A 16,006-nucleotide genomic window follows, 5' to 3' on the forward strand; every position below is an offset into this window, starting at 1 on the left:
TGATTAGTCTAAGTCCTGAGAAAACACTGATTAGGAGGATAAGAAAATAACTGCAGATGCTGGTACAAATCGATTTATTCACAAAATGCTGGAGTAACTCAGCAGGTCAGGCAGCATCTCAGGAGAGAAGGAATGGGTGACGTTTCGGGTCGAGACCCTTCTTCAGACTGAAGAAGGGTCTCGACCCGAAACGTCACTGATTAGGAGGAAACAGGAGTGATCAGAGAGCAGTCAGAGGAGGGGCAGTGACAAGGAGCAGCATAATCCTTGTGCAGGAACGGTCGTGTGACTGCTCAGACAAGCTGTATTCAGTCGGGGCTGTGAGCCTTTCATAGCAATACACTCATTTATATTGGAATCAATGATGATGAGAATGTGTCTGCACAAGACTGGTACACTGAAATGCAAGAAAGCCATTCTTCTAATTGAAACAAGTTCTCAAATGGACCTTAACTGAGCAAATCTTTCAATGCCACAGAAAAGCAAAAACAAAAATTGTAGGATTAGTGTAAATGGGGGTTGATGGTCAACATGGACTCAGTGGGCCAAAAGCCTTCTTTCCATGCTGTGTCCTCCATACTTTATGACTAGCTTGTCAGCTGGAGATTTGTTTGATTTGAAATGTTTCCAACATTAAAGAAACAGTTAGACAGGCACATAACAGGCATATATGGCATTCTTCCTAAATGTGCACTATTAAACTAATACACAAAACACTAAATTAAATCTTTTAAAAGAAGTAAGAATTATCAATAGTATATTTTATATTTTTACACCTTAAGTCGCAACATTATTTCCATGCTTATTTGCCACCTATTAAACTGTACCAGAAAACATACATCAGGAATTGCAAGCAGCTGAACATTGTTTTACAATTAGTGAATTGCTACTTTAAGATAATTGAGTTCTAAATGTTAAAGCAATATTGAATCAGTTTATAGTTTTGAAAGTCTCTCCTGATGCACTGATTATTCAGTGTAAATGGCCTTTTGAAATGCTTTTGATAACCCACTCACAAGCATTGGGTATTCCAAAGCATTCATCAACTGGTTCTACTCTCCCGCCTTCTGCTGTGAGTAAATGTGCAATAAATAGTAAGATACTAGACCAAGTGGACCCGTTGGGCCCAAACCTCTCCTGCATTGGTGCAGCACCCTCTCCTCTTCCCCCCACTCCCCACTCCCCACTCCCCTTCCCCCCACTCCCCCTTCCCCCCACTCCCACCCCTTTCTCTCCACCCCCTTCCCTCCTCCCACTCCTCCCACTCCCCCTTCCCTCCTCCTCCCACCTCCTCCCCCTCCTCCCCCTCCTCCTCCTCCTTCTCCTCCCCCCTCCTCCCCCTCCTCCTCCTCCCCTTCCTCCTCCCCCCCTCCTCCCCCCCTCCTCCTCCCCCTCCCCTCTTCCCCCTCCCCCCCTCCTCCCCCCTCCTCCCCCTCCTCCTCCTCCCCCTTCCTCCTCCTCCCCCCTCCTCCTCCCCCTCCTTCTCCTCCCCCTCCTCCTCCCCCCTCCTCCTCCTCCCCCCTCCTCCTCCTCCCCCTCCTCCTCCCCCCTCCTCCTCCCCCCTCCTCCTCCCCCCTCCTCCTCCCCCTCCTCCTCCTCCCCCTCCTCCCTCCTCCTCCCCCCTCCTCCTCCCCCTCCTCCTCCTCCCCTCCTCCTCCCCTCCCCCACCTCCTCCCCCCATTCCTCCCCCCTCCTCCCCCTCCTCCCCTTCCTCCCCTCCTCCCCCTTCCCCCCTTCACCCCCTTCCCCCCTCCCGTTCCCCCTTCCTCCCCTTCCTTCTTCCTCCCCTTCCTCCTTCCTCCTTCCCATTTCCCCTCCCCTCTCCCCCTACTTCAACCCCCCTTATCATCCCTCCCTCCCTAGGAGATAGACTTAAACTTTAAAATGTGAATAACTTTAAATATATAAAAAGAAGTTTCAATGAAACATCTTCCATTGGCACCAAAGGGACGGTGATGAGTAAGGTGGGCCTACAATTGTCGTGCTATCGTCTACCATTTTGGCTGTAGTTCAGGAACAAACAAACAAACATACGCGAGTTTTAGTATACAGATGTAAATGCTGGGATCACTCTGGCCCAACTATATTTCTATTTTGAATTCACAAATATGATTATAATTTGTCTGAAGAATAAGGTTGTTTTGGCCCTGCAAGTGAGAATTAGGGGAAATTTGGTTTCAAATTAACAATTGAGTAAATTAATTCTGTAAATATTGACTGAATCAGGTTATCAATAGGATGCAAGTAAAGGCACCACTCATTTTAGTTCAAACTACCCAGTAAGACCTCTGGGCCATTCTCTCTGCATTGCGCATCGCAAAGCTCCATGTTTTCTAGGAGATGGATCTTTGCTCTGTTCTATCCCCATCTACACTAGACTCTACCATAGCAAGATCACCACTCCCTCATATTGTGCTCTATAGATTGGTGGGAACCTTGAATTGCTCAAGAATATTTCATTGACTATTCTGATAGAGTTTATTAACTTTTGTTTATTTATGGTAATTTGTCTCATTGGGACATTTTAAAGTGTTTATTTATTCTGTTGTCAATTACAAGTCATTCCTGAAGTGAAAAAAAGTAAAAATGTTGTGGGGTACCAGTGATGTGCAACCAGCTAAAACATGCAACTAATCAGCAGAGGGCAGTGGTAAGCTTCCTCCTGACTAAGGTCACCCTATTATCATTAGGACATTCATGTGAAGATATGACCCATGGATCCAATGTGGCCCTGGATCCCTGATATTATGCTCCTGCAAACATTGTTAACTTAATTCTATCTCCATTTACTTCTAATGAATTGCTTACATTTTCAGCCTTGGGATGTCCCAAACTGAAATATCAAAGTCTGTTTGTATCAGCGGCTCAAAATGTTGCACCTTAAGTTGGATTTAATTTCATTTTCAGTTTTCTAACAAGTTTTGTACACCCTACTTTTTTATCTCTTCGTGAGAACTTAGTCATACTGATTCATATTTTTATTGGTAAATACTTGCCATTATTGACTAGATCTTTGCCAAGAGCAGGTTCAACAATTCCATAGTCTGAATCTAAAGTCTTGCATTAAGCAGATAAAACAACCTATATGTCCTTCATAGAATCCATTTGCAATTAATTCAGAAATGTAGTTGTAGGTATTAATACATGGCAAAGCTTTGATACACTATTTTAGCTTGAGGAAGAAGTTTCTAGGTTATTTTGTTTTGCAATAAAGGAAAATACTCAACCTGGAACTAACTGCAGTGAAGGACATGGATAATGTCCATCTTCTGTTATTGGATATGTGATGATGTTTTGGATCAGAATCCTTCTTCAGACTGAACGGGTTTGACCTGAAACATCACTTATCCGTTCTCTTCAGAGATGCTGCCTGAATTACTCCAGCACTTTGTGTTGTTTTTTTGTAAACCAGCATCTGCAATTCCTTGTTTCTACATTTTCTGTTTACCTTAGAACAAAATGGAAGGAAAGAAAAAGTTATAGGATACAGAGTCCGAGAGCTATATATCATCAAAACTGATCTTTCAGCTTAACATGTCCATGTTAAATAGGCAAATCATTCCAGCTACAAACCTCTCTCATTTTAGAATCATCTTCGCTGGGAAAAAGACCTTGAGCCTTCACTTTATCCATGTTCCTCCTGATTTTGACTACCTCACCCCTCAGCCTCCCACAGTCCAGTCTCAGCTTATCCAGCCTCTCCCCATAATTCAAGTCCGAAAGTCCAGGTAACAACCTAGTGAATCTCATCTGCACCTTTCCAATTTTATGACATCCTTCCTAGAGTTTAGTTTAGAGACACAGCATGGGAACAGGCCCTTTGGCCCACTAAGTCCATGCCGGCCATCCATTGCCCATTCACATTAGTTGTGAAGTGGCGGCGCTGCCCTGCAGCTGCGGCTCGCCGGCAGTCTGTTTGTCTTTCTTCTTTTCTTGTCTAATTGTTAGTGTTAGATGTACGAAATAGTCTATCGTTAGCTGTATATATGTGGGGGGTGGGGGGGGGGGGGGTGGGGGGTGGTGGGGGGTGGTGGGGGGGTTGGGGAAACCTTTAAAAATCTCTTCCTCAACGGAGATGCGACCCTTTCCGGGTCGTATCTCCGTTTGCGCTGGTGAAAAAAACGCGGGGCCTACCATCGCCCGTGGGGCCTTCCATCGCCCGGTGCGGCTCGGCCGCTGGACTTAACAGTGACCGGTGTGGCTCTGCCGCGGGGCCTTCAATCGCCCGGTACGGCCGCGGGACGGTTCAGCGCCAGGTGCGGCTCGACCGCGGGGTCTTCCATCGCCCGGCGCGGCTCGGCCGCGGGACCTAACATCGCCCGGCGCGGCTCGGCCGCGGGACTTTACATCGCTGGTGCGGCTCGGCTGCGGGGCCTTCCATTGCCCGGCGCGGCTCGGCCGCGGGACTTAGCTGCGCATGGTACGGCCGCGGGGCCTTCCATCGCCCGGCTCGGTCGCGGGATGTTTCAGCTCGGCCGCGGGGACTTGGGCGTGGGGAAGAGAGCGGAAGTTTTGTTGCCTCCATCACAGTGAGGGGGTGTTTGGAGTCACTGTGATGGATGTTTATGTTGGGGTTATGTGTCTTGTGTTTCTTTTTTTGTGTGACTGCTGGTAACGTAATTTCGTTCGGTACCTCGGTACCGAATGACAAATAAAGGCTCTGTATTCTGTATTCTCTGTATTCTGTATTCTATGTTATCCCACTTTCTCATCTACTTCTCCACACCAGGAGCAATTTATAAATGCCAATTAACCTACCAATCTGCAAGTCTTTGTGATGTGGGAGGAAACTAGAGCACCTAGAAGAAACCTACACGGTCACAGGGAGAACATGCAAACTCCACACAGACAGCAGCCCATGATGCATAAATTAGTTTCTACAGAAAAATAGGGAACAGAGGATGGAGATTGTAGGTTGTTGTTCAGACTGGAGGCCTGTAACTCGTGGTGTAATGCAGGAACCTGTGGTGGGTTCACTGCTGTTTGTAATTTACATTAATGTTTTAGATGTGAATGTAGGTGACATGGTTAGTAAATTTGCAGATGACACAAAAATTGGTCATAATGTGGACAGTGAAGAAGGTTATCTATGATTATAATCGACTGAGGATTGGCAGATGGAGTTAAATTCTGATAAATGTGCTGTGTTGTATTTTGGTATGACAATCCAGGGCAGTACATAAGCAGTTAAGGCCACGGGGAATGATGTTGAACTGAGAGATCTAGGGGTGCAAGTGCAATTTTTTATGACGGTGGTGACACAGTTGGACAGGCCGGTGAAGAAAGCATTTGGCATGCTTGCCTTCATTGGTCAGGGCATTGAATACAGGAGTTGGGATGTTACATAACAGCTTTTCAAGACATTAGTAATGCCACATTTGAGGTACTAGGCACAGTTCTGGTCATCCTGCTAAAAGAGCCATAGATCATAAAGTCCTAAAGTCATACAGCACAGAAATGTGTTTCTCGGCCCAACTCATCCATGCTGACCAAGATGTCTCATCTATTTACCCATGCTTGGCCCATTTCCTTCTCAACCTTTCCTATCCATGCACTTGTCCAAATATCCTTTAAATGTTGTTATTGTACCTGCCTCAACCACTTCCTTTAGTAGCTTGTTCCATTACCCATCACCCTCTGTGTGAAAAAAGATGTGTCTTAGGTTCCCATTAAATCTCTCCCTCTCATCTTAAACCTATGGCCTCCTGTTCTTGATTCCCCTTTCTTAAAAATGTCTGTGCATTCACTCTATCTAATTCTCCCTTGATTTTATATAACTCTATAAGTTACCCTTTAGCATCCTGCAGATCAAAGAAGGAAGTCCTTTTCTGCTCAACGTCTCCCTATACCTCAGGCTCGCAAGTTCTGGCAACATTTTTGTAAATCTTCTCTGCAAACTTCCCAGCTTAATGGCATCTTTCCTACAGCAGTGTCCAAAATTGAACCAAATGCGGCCTCACCACCTTTATCATAACATCCCAACTTTTATATCTGACTGATGAAGGCCAATGAACCAGAGGCCTTCTTCACCACCTTCTCTACCTGTGATGATGCTTTCATGGAACTATGTATGTGTTCTCCTGGATCCTGTTGCTCTACATCACTCATTGGAGACCTACCATTCACTGTCAAGGTCCTGCCCTGATTTGACTTCCCAAAATGCAACATCTCATACTTATCTGAATTAAACCCCCATTAGCCATTCCTTCACCCGCATGTCCAACTTATCAAGATCTCACTGTAATTCTCGATGGCCATCTTCACTGTCTATGGCACTTAGAGTCAACACTGACAAGGTGTTTCAAAATGTAAAATTTAAATGCTATGTTTTCAAATTATGCACCATTTTTGATAAAATGTAATCATGAATTTTATTGTTTTACTCTTTTTATTTGGATTTCCCTTTTAATTACATTTTTTTTTAAAAATTCTTGGATAATATGTAACATTTGGTGTTTCTAACTCTTAGTTCATTGTGTTCACATTTAACTTCAACCTAACATTTTTATTAAGATCAAATGAAATTCTTGCTCTAGATGGTTTTTAAGTTTTGGTAGAACCCTGCTCTGTTATGCTGATGCACTTTGAGAATATTCACAAGGTATAAAGACTGATTAATGGCAATCAGACTTTATATAAACCTTTATTTGGTCTACATCCAGCAATCACCCCCTTAAAGTCTCAATTAAATAGTGAAATTTTAGTGTTTAATTCTGATAAGACACAGAAGTCCTCACAAAGGTAGGCCCTGGCTCCACCATTCAATAAGATCATGGCTAATCTTTTCCCTCATTTCCTACATTACCTACATACTACTTTCACACATTAATTCCATTAACATTGATTCCTTTATTACCTGAACCTATTGAACCCTGCCATTAATATACTCAGCAACTCAGCCTCTGATTGAAGAAATTCAGTCTCATCTCTGTTCTGAATTGCCAACGTGTTTTTCTTGAGACAGATCGCTGTTTTAGATCCCGTAGCCAGATATATTGGCATATACATGGTCAAGCTCCCTATGAATTATGTATGTTCCAGTGAGACCATCTCTCATTTTTCTAAATTCAAAGGAGTATCGGCCTAATTTGCTGAATCTCTTTCATGGCCAGACTTTCAGAAGTACAATTTGTTGTAATGTTCAGCCAGATTTCAATCTGACTTTAATTTCTTCCTGGCTCAACAATTTGGGGCGTTCCTGTCCATTTTGATCTAACTGTTTTTTGTTTATCATTTAAACTTTGTTGCTCAGGCTTTACTTTCAGGGTTTGTTGCTGTTTGCATTCCAGCTCTCATTGTATCAAAGGTTGTTGAAAGTTAATATTAACATTTTTTTCTATCTTCTGAGGCTTATCAGCCTATCTGTTTATTCAATGTAATAGGACTTTCTGATGTGAAATGAATTACATATCATCTAGAAAAATCCTTAATATCGGGTAAGTGTTGAACACTGGTTATTTTAAAACAGTATGCCACAAGGCTTTCTATTAGCAACACATAATGCAGGCAAAGAAGTGTTATCAACCTTGAACTGCCCTTACCAGTTGATTCACCAGGCCTAATGGTGTCACAGATACTCTCTTTGTGCTATCTATTCCCTCTGGCCGCCATGTCTGCAACTAATACTACCTTTTCTTTTTTCTCTTTCCCCGTTCTAGAAACATAGAAACATAGAAAATAGGTGCAGGAGTAGGCCATTCGGCCCTTCGAGCCTGCACCGCCATTCAATATGATCATGGCTGATCATCCAGCTCAGTAACCTGTACCTGCCTTCTCTCCATACCCCCTGATCCCTTTAGCAAAAAGGGCCACATCTAACTCCCTCTTAAATATAGCCAATGAACTGGCCTCAACTACCTTCTGTGGCAGGGAATTCCACAGACTCACCACTCTCTGTGTGAAAAAATGTTTTCTCATCTCGGTCCTAAAAGACTTCCCCCTTATCCTTAAGCTGTGACCCCTGGTTCTGGACTCCCCCAACATCGGGAACTGTCTTCCCGCATCTAGCCTCTCCAACCCCTTAAGAATTTTATATGTTTCTATAAGATCCCCCCTCAGTCTTCTAAATTCCAGCGAGTACAAGCCTCGTCTATCCAGTCTTTCTTCATATGAAAGTCCCGCCATCCCAGGGATCAATCTGGTGAACCTTCTCTGTACTCCCTCTGAGGCAAGAACGTCTTTCCTCAGATTAGGAGACCAAAACTGCACACAATACTCCAGGTGCGGTCTCACCAAGGCCCTGTACAACTGCAGTAGAACCTCCCTGCTCCTAAACTCAAATCCTCTTGCTATGAATGCCAACATACCATTCGCTTTCTTCACTGCCTGCTGCACCTGCACGCTTGCTTTCAATGACTGGTGCACCATGACACCCAGGTCATCGTGTTCCCTTAAATCTGTGGAATTCTTTACCACAGAAGGCTGTGGAGGCCATCAGTGGATATTTTTAAGGCAGAGAAAGATAGATTTCGATTAGTACAGGTTACAGAGTTTATGGGGAGAAGGCAGGAGAATGGGGTTAGGAGGGAGAGATAGAGAATGGCATAGATAAGATGGGCCGAATGGCCTGATTCTATTCCTATCACTTATGACATGAAGGAAAATAATTGCAGATGCTGGTACAAATTGAAGGTATCACAAAATGCTGGAGTAACTCAGCAAGTCAGGCGGCATCTGGGAGGGAAGAAATGGGTGATGTTTCGGGTTGAGACCCTTCATTCCTTCTCTCCTAGATGCTGCCTGACCTGCTGAGTTACTCCTGCATTTTGTGATACCTATGACCTTATGACGTTACTTAGTGCAGTCTTTATACTATGAGTGCAGTCAATGGCTTTATAGACTCACATGGAGCCAACAACACTGGCATATCCCTGTGCCCGAGATGCCACCTGTTATTCACTGAAACCAAAATTGATGGAATAATTTCTTCAAGCATACAGTGTTAGTTAAGAGATTTGCTATCGTTAATTATGTACGGCAACTGGTAGTTTCCTTCAAATATATATATTTCTAATTGGGTTAAATATCATCGGCCTGCTCGGCTCGGCCCTGGGACTTTCCATCGCCCGGTGGGTGCTTCAAAAGTCGGGAGCCTCGATCGCCTCATGGCACCACGGGAGAAGAATGAGGAGGAGATAAAACTTTTCTTTGCCTTCCATCACAGTGAGGGTGTGCCTGGAGCAATCACTGTGATGGCTGTTTGTGTTAAAATTGTAATTGTGTGTCTTGTGTTCTTTATTGTCTACTGCCGGACCCTGACGTGAGAGGACGCTGGCGCTATTTGTTCGCCGCTTCTCCGTCAGGACAGTTCGTCTGTTTGTTTTTATGTCATGACTGTTTTTGTAAAGCGTCTTTGAGCACTTGGAAAAGCGCTATATAAAATAAATGTTTATTATTATATTATTATTAGGTAAAGAATTTCTGTTTTTTAAATTAAGACCTTGACAGGGGAGCACAAGCCCTTATGTTGCATGGTTGCTGCATGTGGGAATTCCAAACTGCTCTTTGCAGTTCGATTGACCAGCCTGAGCACCAGGTTTTGGTGTTTGAGTTCCAGTTGGAGGCACTACAATGGTTCAGAATGGATGAGAACAATTCAGACGTTGTTTATAAAGGAGGCCACCGCACAGCTTAAAGAAATGCAGTCAGAAAGGGAATGGATAAAGCCCAGGCTGAGGAAGGGTGGCGGCAAGAGGTCAAACAAGTCTCAGAGTGCATCTTCTTGTTGTGTCGTGTTGGAAAATAATGGGGATGAATGTTTCTCTGGGGATTGCAACCAAAGCAAAGATCAGGGCACCTTAAATGGCTTAGCTGCACAAGTGGGGGGAGACTAAGAGCCCAAACATAGGAGGTTTATTACAGAGGTTATGGACAGGCACTGCTTTGATCTGAAACATAATGTTTCCTCCTGTCAGTGTTGTAGATAACAAAGAAAAGTAACAAAGCATTTCAAAGGGGGAGGGTAAATGATGAGAGGTCTTTGTTCACAATCGTACGAATGACACAAGTAAAAGGAAGAATGATGTCTTGCAAAATCAATTTAGCGAGCTAGTCATCAGAAAGAATAAACAGAACCTCCAAGGTTCCAATCTATGGATTACTTCTGCTGCCATATGCTAGTGAGTCCAGGAACCAGAGGATAATCTGATTATGTGTCCATGAAGGGATGGTGCAGGAGGGCTATAGATTTCTGGATCATTGGGATGATTTCTGAGCCGTTGCAACCTGTACAAATTGGATGGGTTACACCTCATTTTGAATGGGTCCTACGTGCCTGCAGGGAGATTAGCGAATGAGTACGGAGAGGGGTTAAATTAATTTGGCTGGAGAATGGGACCCAGAGTAGAAGTAGAGTAGAGGGTGGGGAATGGTCACATACAGAAGGACAACTGAGTCAGTCCAATAGTGAGAGGATACATGGATTTGAAGAGGCACGTGGGAGCAATGCAAAGCTAGATTATATCAATATTATTGCAGGGAGTCTGCGGCAGTTGAATCATGGCATTAATTAACACACGGTGGAAAGATATTACCAGAGAGATGTGATTGAAAGTTGGCCAGGAACACAACTGAACATTCCAGGATACGGAATTTTCAGGTGGGACAGGGTGAATATAACAGTGCAGGCAGCTTTGCAATATTAATCAAATGAGTCCATTACTGCTGCACGGAAGAAAGATATCTCACAAGGTTCTTCAAATGAGACCATGGGGATGGAGCTAAAAAAACTAGAATCATCTTTGCTGGAGGTATACTACTGGTCTCCAAAGGTCAGAAGGAGGTACGGGATTACGTAGTCATAGATTTATACAGAGGGAGGTATGGATCGAGGAATAGGAATACTTTATTGTCACACGTGACTAGGCACAGTGAATTTTTTGCTTGCATACACAATGTATACAAATAGCAGCCACATATGGTGCTGACAAAGTTACAAAGCACGCTTGCTCCCCCGTTTGTCACCCCCCCACCCCCCCCCACCCCCCCCCACCCCCCCCCCCCCCCCCCCAACAGTTCCACCATGCCGGGTCCCCATTGTCCTTTGTCCCCCCCTCCCATTGTCCATTGTTCTCCCCCCCCCCCATCTCCCTCATTAACAAGTCAATCAACCACTCACATACTAATCTGACACTAATCCATTGTATTCTTCACAATTTTCTCACCAACACGCCCTGCCCCAGATTCTACCGCTCACCTACACTCAGGGCAATTGTCAGTAACCAATTCACCTACCCATCGGTACATCTTTGGGTTATGGGATGAAACCAGAGCAGCAGAGGAAACCTGTGCAGTTACAGGGATGATGTGCAAACAGGAAAAGGAGGATAAATTAGATAGCTGCGTGGATGAAGAGATGAGGAAGGAAGGAGGGCTTTAGATTTCTGGATCGCTAAGGTCACACACAGAGCACTGGAGGTTTGGATTGAATTTGAGCTGCTGAAGCTTTGGGGAAGCTGCCCCTTGTATTACTCCATAGAATGAAAATATAATTTTTCAGCATCCCCGATAATAACTGGGATCACTTTATTGTGAAAAGTTACGAGGGTGGAATTTTTAAAGTACGTGCAGGAGAGCCTTTTGAGCCACTATATCAATAACCTTACTTGAACGAAGTAGTAATACCAGACCTAATCTTTGGGTATGTAGCCAAGTAAGTTGAAGGAGTGCCATTGGGAGAATATATCAGAGATAATGACAGTAACTCCTGTAAATTGTTAAATTATTATGGACATAAACAAGGACATATTTGAAGGTAAGACATTGAATCAGGAGATGGCAGATTTCAATATAATAAGAAAAGACAACAGAAATAGACTGGGAAAAGCAGTTTGCCGTAAGAGGGTGTCATTCAAAAATGTAATCCTGTGCGTTCAGGATGAATGTGTTCCCATAATGGTGAAAGATGAGGTCAACAACTCTGAGGAACTCTGGATGTCAAGGGATATTAAGAGATGGAAAAATGACACAAAGGTAGCTTATAGCATTTTTAGTAAACTGAAAAAGGGAGAGACTTTTCAGAAATATAAAACATGAAGTAGGGTTCTCAAAATTAATCAGGAGTGGAAAGAGGTGCATGAGATAGCATTGGCAGACAGGATTATTAGAAGTTGCAAAACATCTATCAGTGCTGTGGGTGTAAATGCTAGAGCTGCTGCCTCATAGCACTAGAGATCTATGTTCAGGAGTTGTACGTGCAGAGTTTGTGCCTTTTCCTTGTGACCTTGTGGGTTTCCTTTGGGTGGTCTGGTTTTCTCCTCCATCCTAAAGACGTGCAAAATTGGCCTCTATAAAATTGCCCTAATATGTAAGTAGTGGTTGAGAAAGTGGGATACCACAGAACCAATGTGAATGGGTCATCAAAGATCGGCAAGGGCCAAAGAGTCAGTTTCCATTCTGTACCTCTGAACTAAACTAATAGTATTCAGGGCAAGAGTGTAACCAGGGAAAGTGTAGGGCCCATCAGGGTCCAACTTTGCAATTGATACGTTGACGTGGAGGATCCAGGTGAGGTTTTCAATGAATACTTCTCTGTATTCACTGTTGAAAAGGACAGATGGAAAATTCAGGGGGGAATAGTGGAATTCTAGAACAAGTTATCACCAGAAAAGCGGTGGTATAGAACAGACAATCTCAGTGGCCAGAAAGGTGGATAATCCTTGGGGCCTGATGAAGTGTTATCCAGTGCAGCTGAAGGCAGGAAGAGAGGAGATTGCTGGAGCAGGGAAGAGCTGCCAGTAAACAGCAAACGCAGTAACTTTATTTAAGAAGGGGAGGAGGAATAAACCAGATAATTACAGACCAGTGGCTCTAACATTGGAAGAGTGGAAATTATTCAAAAAAAATATTAGGGACGGGATTAATATGTACTTGGGGAAGTAGAGAGCAATTATGCTTAGTTGGCAGAGCTTTGTTTAGGGGAGATCCTGTCTGACTAATGCAGCTGAATTTTTTGTGGAGGTTACTAATTATGTCAATGAGAGTTAGGCAAGACTTTAGGCTTTTAAAGCCTTCGACAAAACCCCCACCTAGGAGACTGGTCCGTAAAATTAATGGGATCTAAGGCAATTTGGGAAATAGGATCCAAAATTGGCTTTGTGATGGGATACAGTGGTTGATAGTGGTGGGTTTCTTTTGTCATTGGAAGTGTGTGACCAGAGATGTACCCCAGGAATTGGTGAAGGAGCCCTTCTTCTTTGCTGTTTATATGGACAATTTCAGTATGAATATGGGAGATTTGATTAGTAAGCTTGCAGTTGACATGAAGGTTAATGATGTTGTGTTTAAAGAGAAATAATGATATTAATGATTTGGTAAGAAGGACAAAGGAATGACAGATGGGATTTAATACTGAAAACTGCGAGGTGATGCTTCTAGGGAGAACTGGTAAGACCAGCATATACACAATGAACGGTAGGGCCCTAGAAGTACCAAGGAGCAGAGATACCTTGCTACAAGTGTCCAAGGATCCCCAAAGGCAGCGGCACAGGGAAATAAAATGGCTGAGAACATGTATGGGATAATTAACTAATTAGCTGGAGAATGGGATATAAAAATAAGATAAATATGGTAAACTTTATAAAACCATGTTTAGGCCACATCTGGAGTACTGTGCACATTTCTGGTCAGCACGCTAGAGGAAGGATATGAATCTACTAGCGAGGTTGCAGGAGATATTGTAACGTCATAAACCCTACTTGGAGACAGAATGGACTGTAGATACTGATTTACAAAAATAGACAAGGTCATGTTTTGGGTCGGAACCCTACAGACTGACAGGCTGACTGTAGTAGGGTGGCAGGGGTTGGGGGCCCCCTACTGGAAGAGAGGTGGGAGCAGGTGAGTGATAGGTGGATACAGTCAAGTTTTTTTTTTTGATTGGCAGATGGTTAGACAATGGCCAGAAATGAAAAGAAAAAATGTGAGATGTACATGTGACAATTAAATTGAATCTTGTATCTTGAATCTTGAAATAAGGATAGAGGAGGTGAGAAATGGGCCGCGGAGAGGAATATAGGTGCAAGGGGAAGGGGCCAACCCAGCTTGTTAGCCACTAATTCCACTTTTTTTGCTTGGTTTCTTATATGATCTTAAACTGAGCATTCAGGCATCTGCAGTTATTTTCTTACACTGAATGAATTCAGGCATTCATTCGTTCATTCCACATCCAAAATGTTGTTTGTTTCAGTCTCTGTTTATCTGCTGCTGAGACAGCTTCTTCACATTTGAGTTTCATTTATTCTGTCCTGTCTCCTGTCCAGTGCTTGCCAATTTTCTTCTGGCAGAAAATATTCTGTTCCAATATTGCACTCTAAATAAATTAGATATCACATTAAAAACTATCTGTATACTAACTCAAACCAATTCACTCATCATAATTGTGTTCACTGATTTTTACTTGCTCTTGTTGAGAATATACCTCCGTTTGAAACTTCTCACCATTGTGGTCAAATTCCCCCATAGTTTTATTTATCTTTGTATCATTGTAATGACCTTTACAACCCTTTGAGATTTCACACATCTTCAACTCTTGGTTCTTAAGCATCTCTTATTCCCCTTACCCAGAGTTTGTGGCTTTCCAGTTGCCCATGCACCGTACTTTCCATTTTAAACTCCATTTCTTTCTTCTTCTTTTAAAAACCCTGTGCAACCAAACGTTTTGACTAAGCTTTCATTCATTGATTCCAGCTTCATCTCCTTTGGTTCAGTATGATTTTGCATCTGAATAGACTCCATATGACTTTATACTGCACTAAAAATGCTCCTTAATTTACTGAGTTGGATCATCCCCATTTTGGTGAAGTCTCATGTTATATTTGCAGCCACGTTTACTTGTGGCCTGTGGGTGCAAGCAAATTGGAGATCAGAGCGCTGTGGTCATCATATGAAGTGGAGCCGACCATGGCAATGACTAGGCTTCAAGCAGCGGATCCTGGGGTCCTGTCTTTGGATCACCCTGATGGTGTCCAGCAGATAGTTTCTGTCAAAGTCCTTTGAACAAATTTTACAGGATTTCGATGCGCAGAGCCATTAAAAAAATGACTCAAATAAAACAGCAAATACTGGTGTTTTTAAACAGATTTTGTAATGTAAAATAAATTAATTGAAATTAATGTAACATGCACCAGCCATGGGTGGAATACAGATATGCTAGGAAACCTTTCTCCATATCACAGTTAGATAAGACTAGAGGATATAGTTTTGGGTAAGGAGCAGGGAAAAATTGAAAATCTGATTGAATGGTGCCAGAACAACAATCTTGCTTTCGACATCAGCCCAAGACCAAGGAGTTAACTGTTGACTTCAGGAATGAAAGCCAACGATCCACAGATCAGTCTTCATTAACGGGATGGTGGTGGAGAGAGTCAACAGCTTTAAGTTCCTGTGCATTCATATCTTTGAAGATCTGTCCTGGTCTGGCACATTGATGCACACGCAAAGAAGGCTCCGTATCTTCTTGTAATTCCTGAGAATATTGAGGAGATTCAGTATGTTGATGAAGACTCGAGCTTCTGCAGGTGTGTGGTACAGAGCATACTGATTGGTTGCACCACGGCATAGTTCGACAACTTAAACACCCAGGAACAAAGGAGATTACAGAGTGGTAGACAGTGCCCAGGCACTGACCCCCACCATCGATGGGATTTATTGGAGGCACTGCATCTTAAAGGCAGCGGACACCACACCACCCTGGCCATGCTCTCATTTTGCCCCTATCATTGCGATGAAGGTACAGGAGCCTGAAAACAATGACCACCAAGTTTAAGAATAGCTTCTTCCCAAAAATTATTGGTCTCTTGAACACTACCCAACACTCACCTGAACAACGACAAACTTCTATGGACTGTCATTGGTTGTAAGTTCATAAGTTATGGGAGCAGAATTAGGCCATTCGGTCCATCAGGTCTACACCGCCATTCAATCATGGCTGATCTATCTTTCCCTCTCAACTCTATTCTCCTGCCTTCTCCCCATAACCACTGACACCTGTACTAATCAAGAATCTGTC

Source organism: Rhinoraja longicauda, chromosome 1 (genome assembly GCF_053455715.1).
Source record: "Rhinoraja longicauda isolate Sanriku21f chromosome 1, sRhiLon1.1, whole genome shotgun sequence".
NCBI classification, from domain to species: Eukaryota; Metazoa; Chordata; class Chondrichthyes; order Rajiformes; family Arhynchobatidae; genus Rhinoraja; species Rhinoraja longicauda.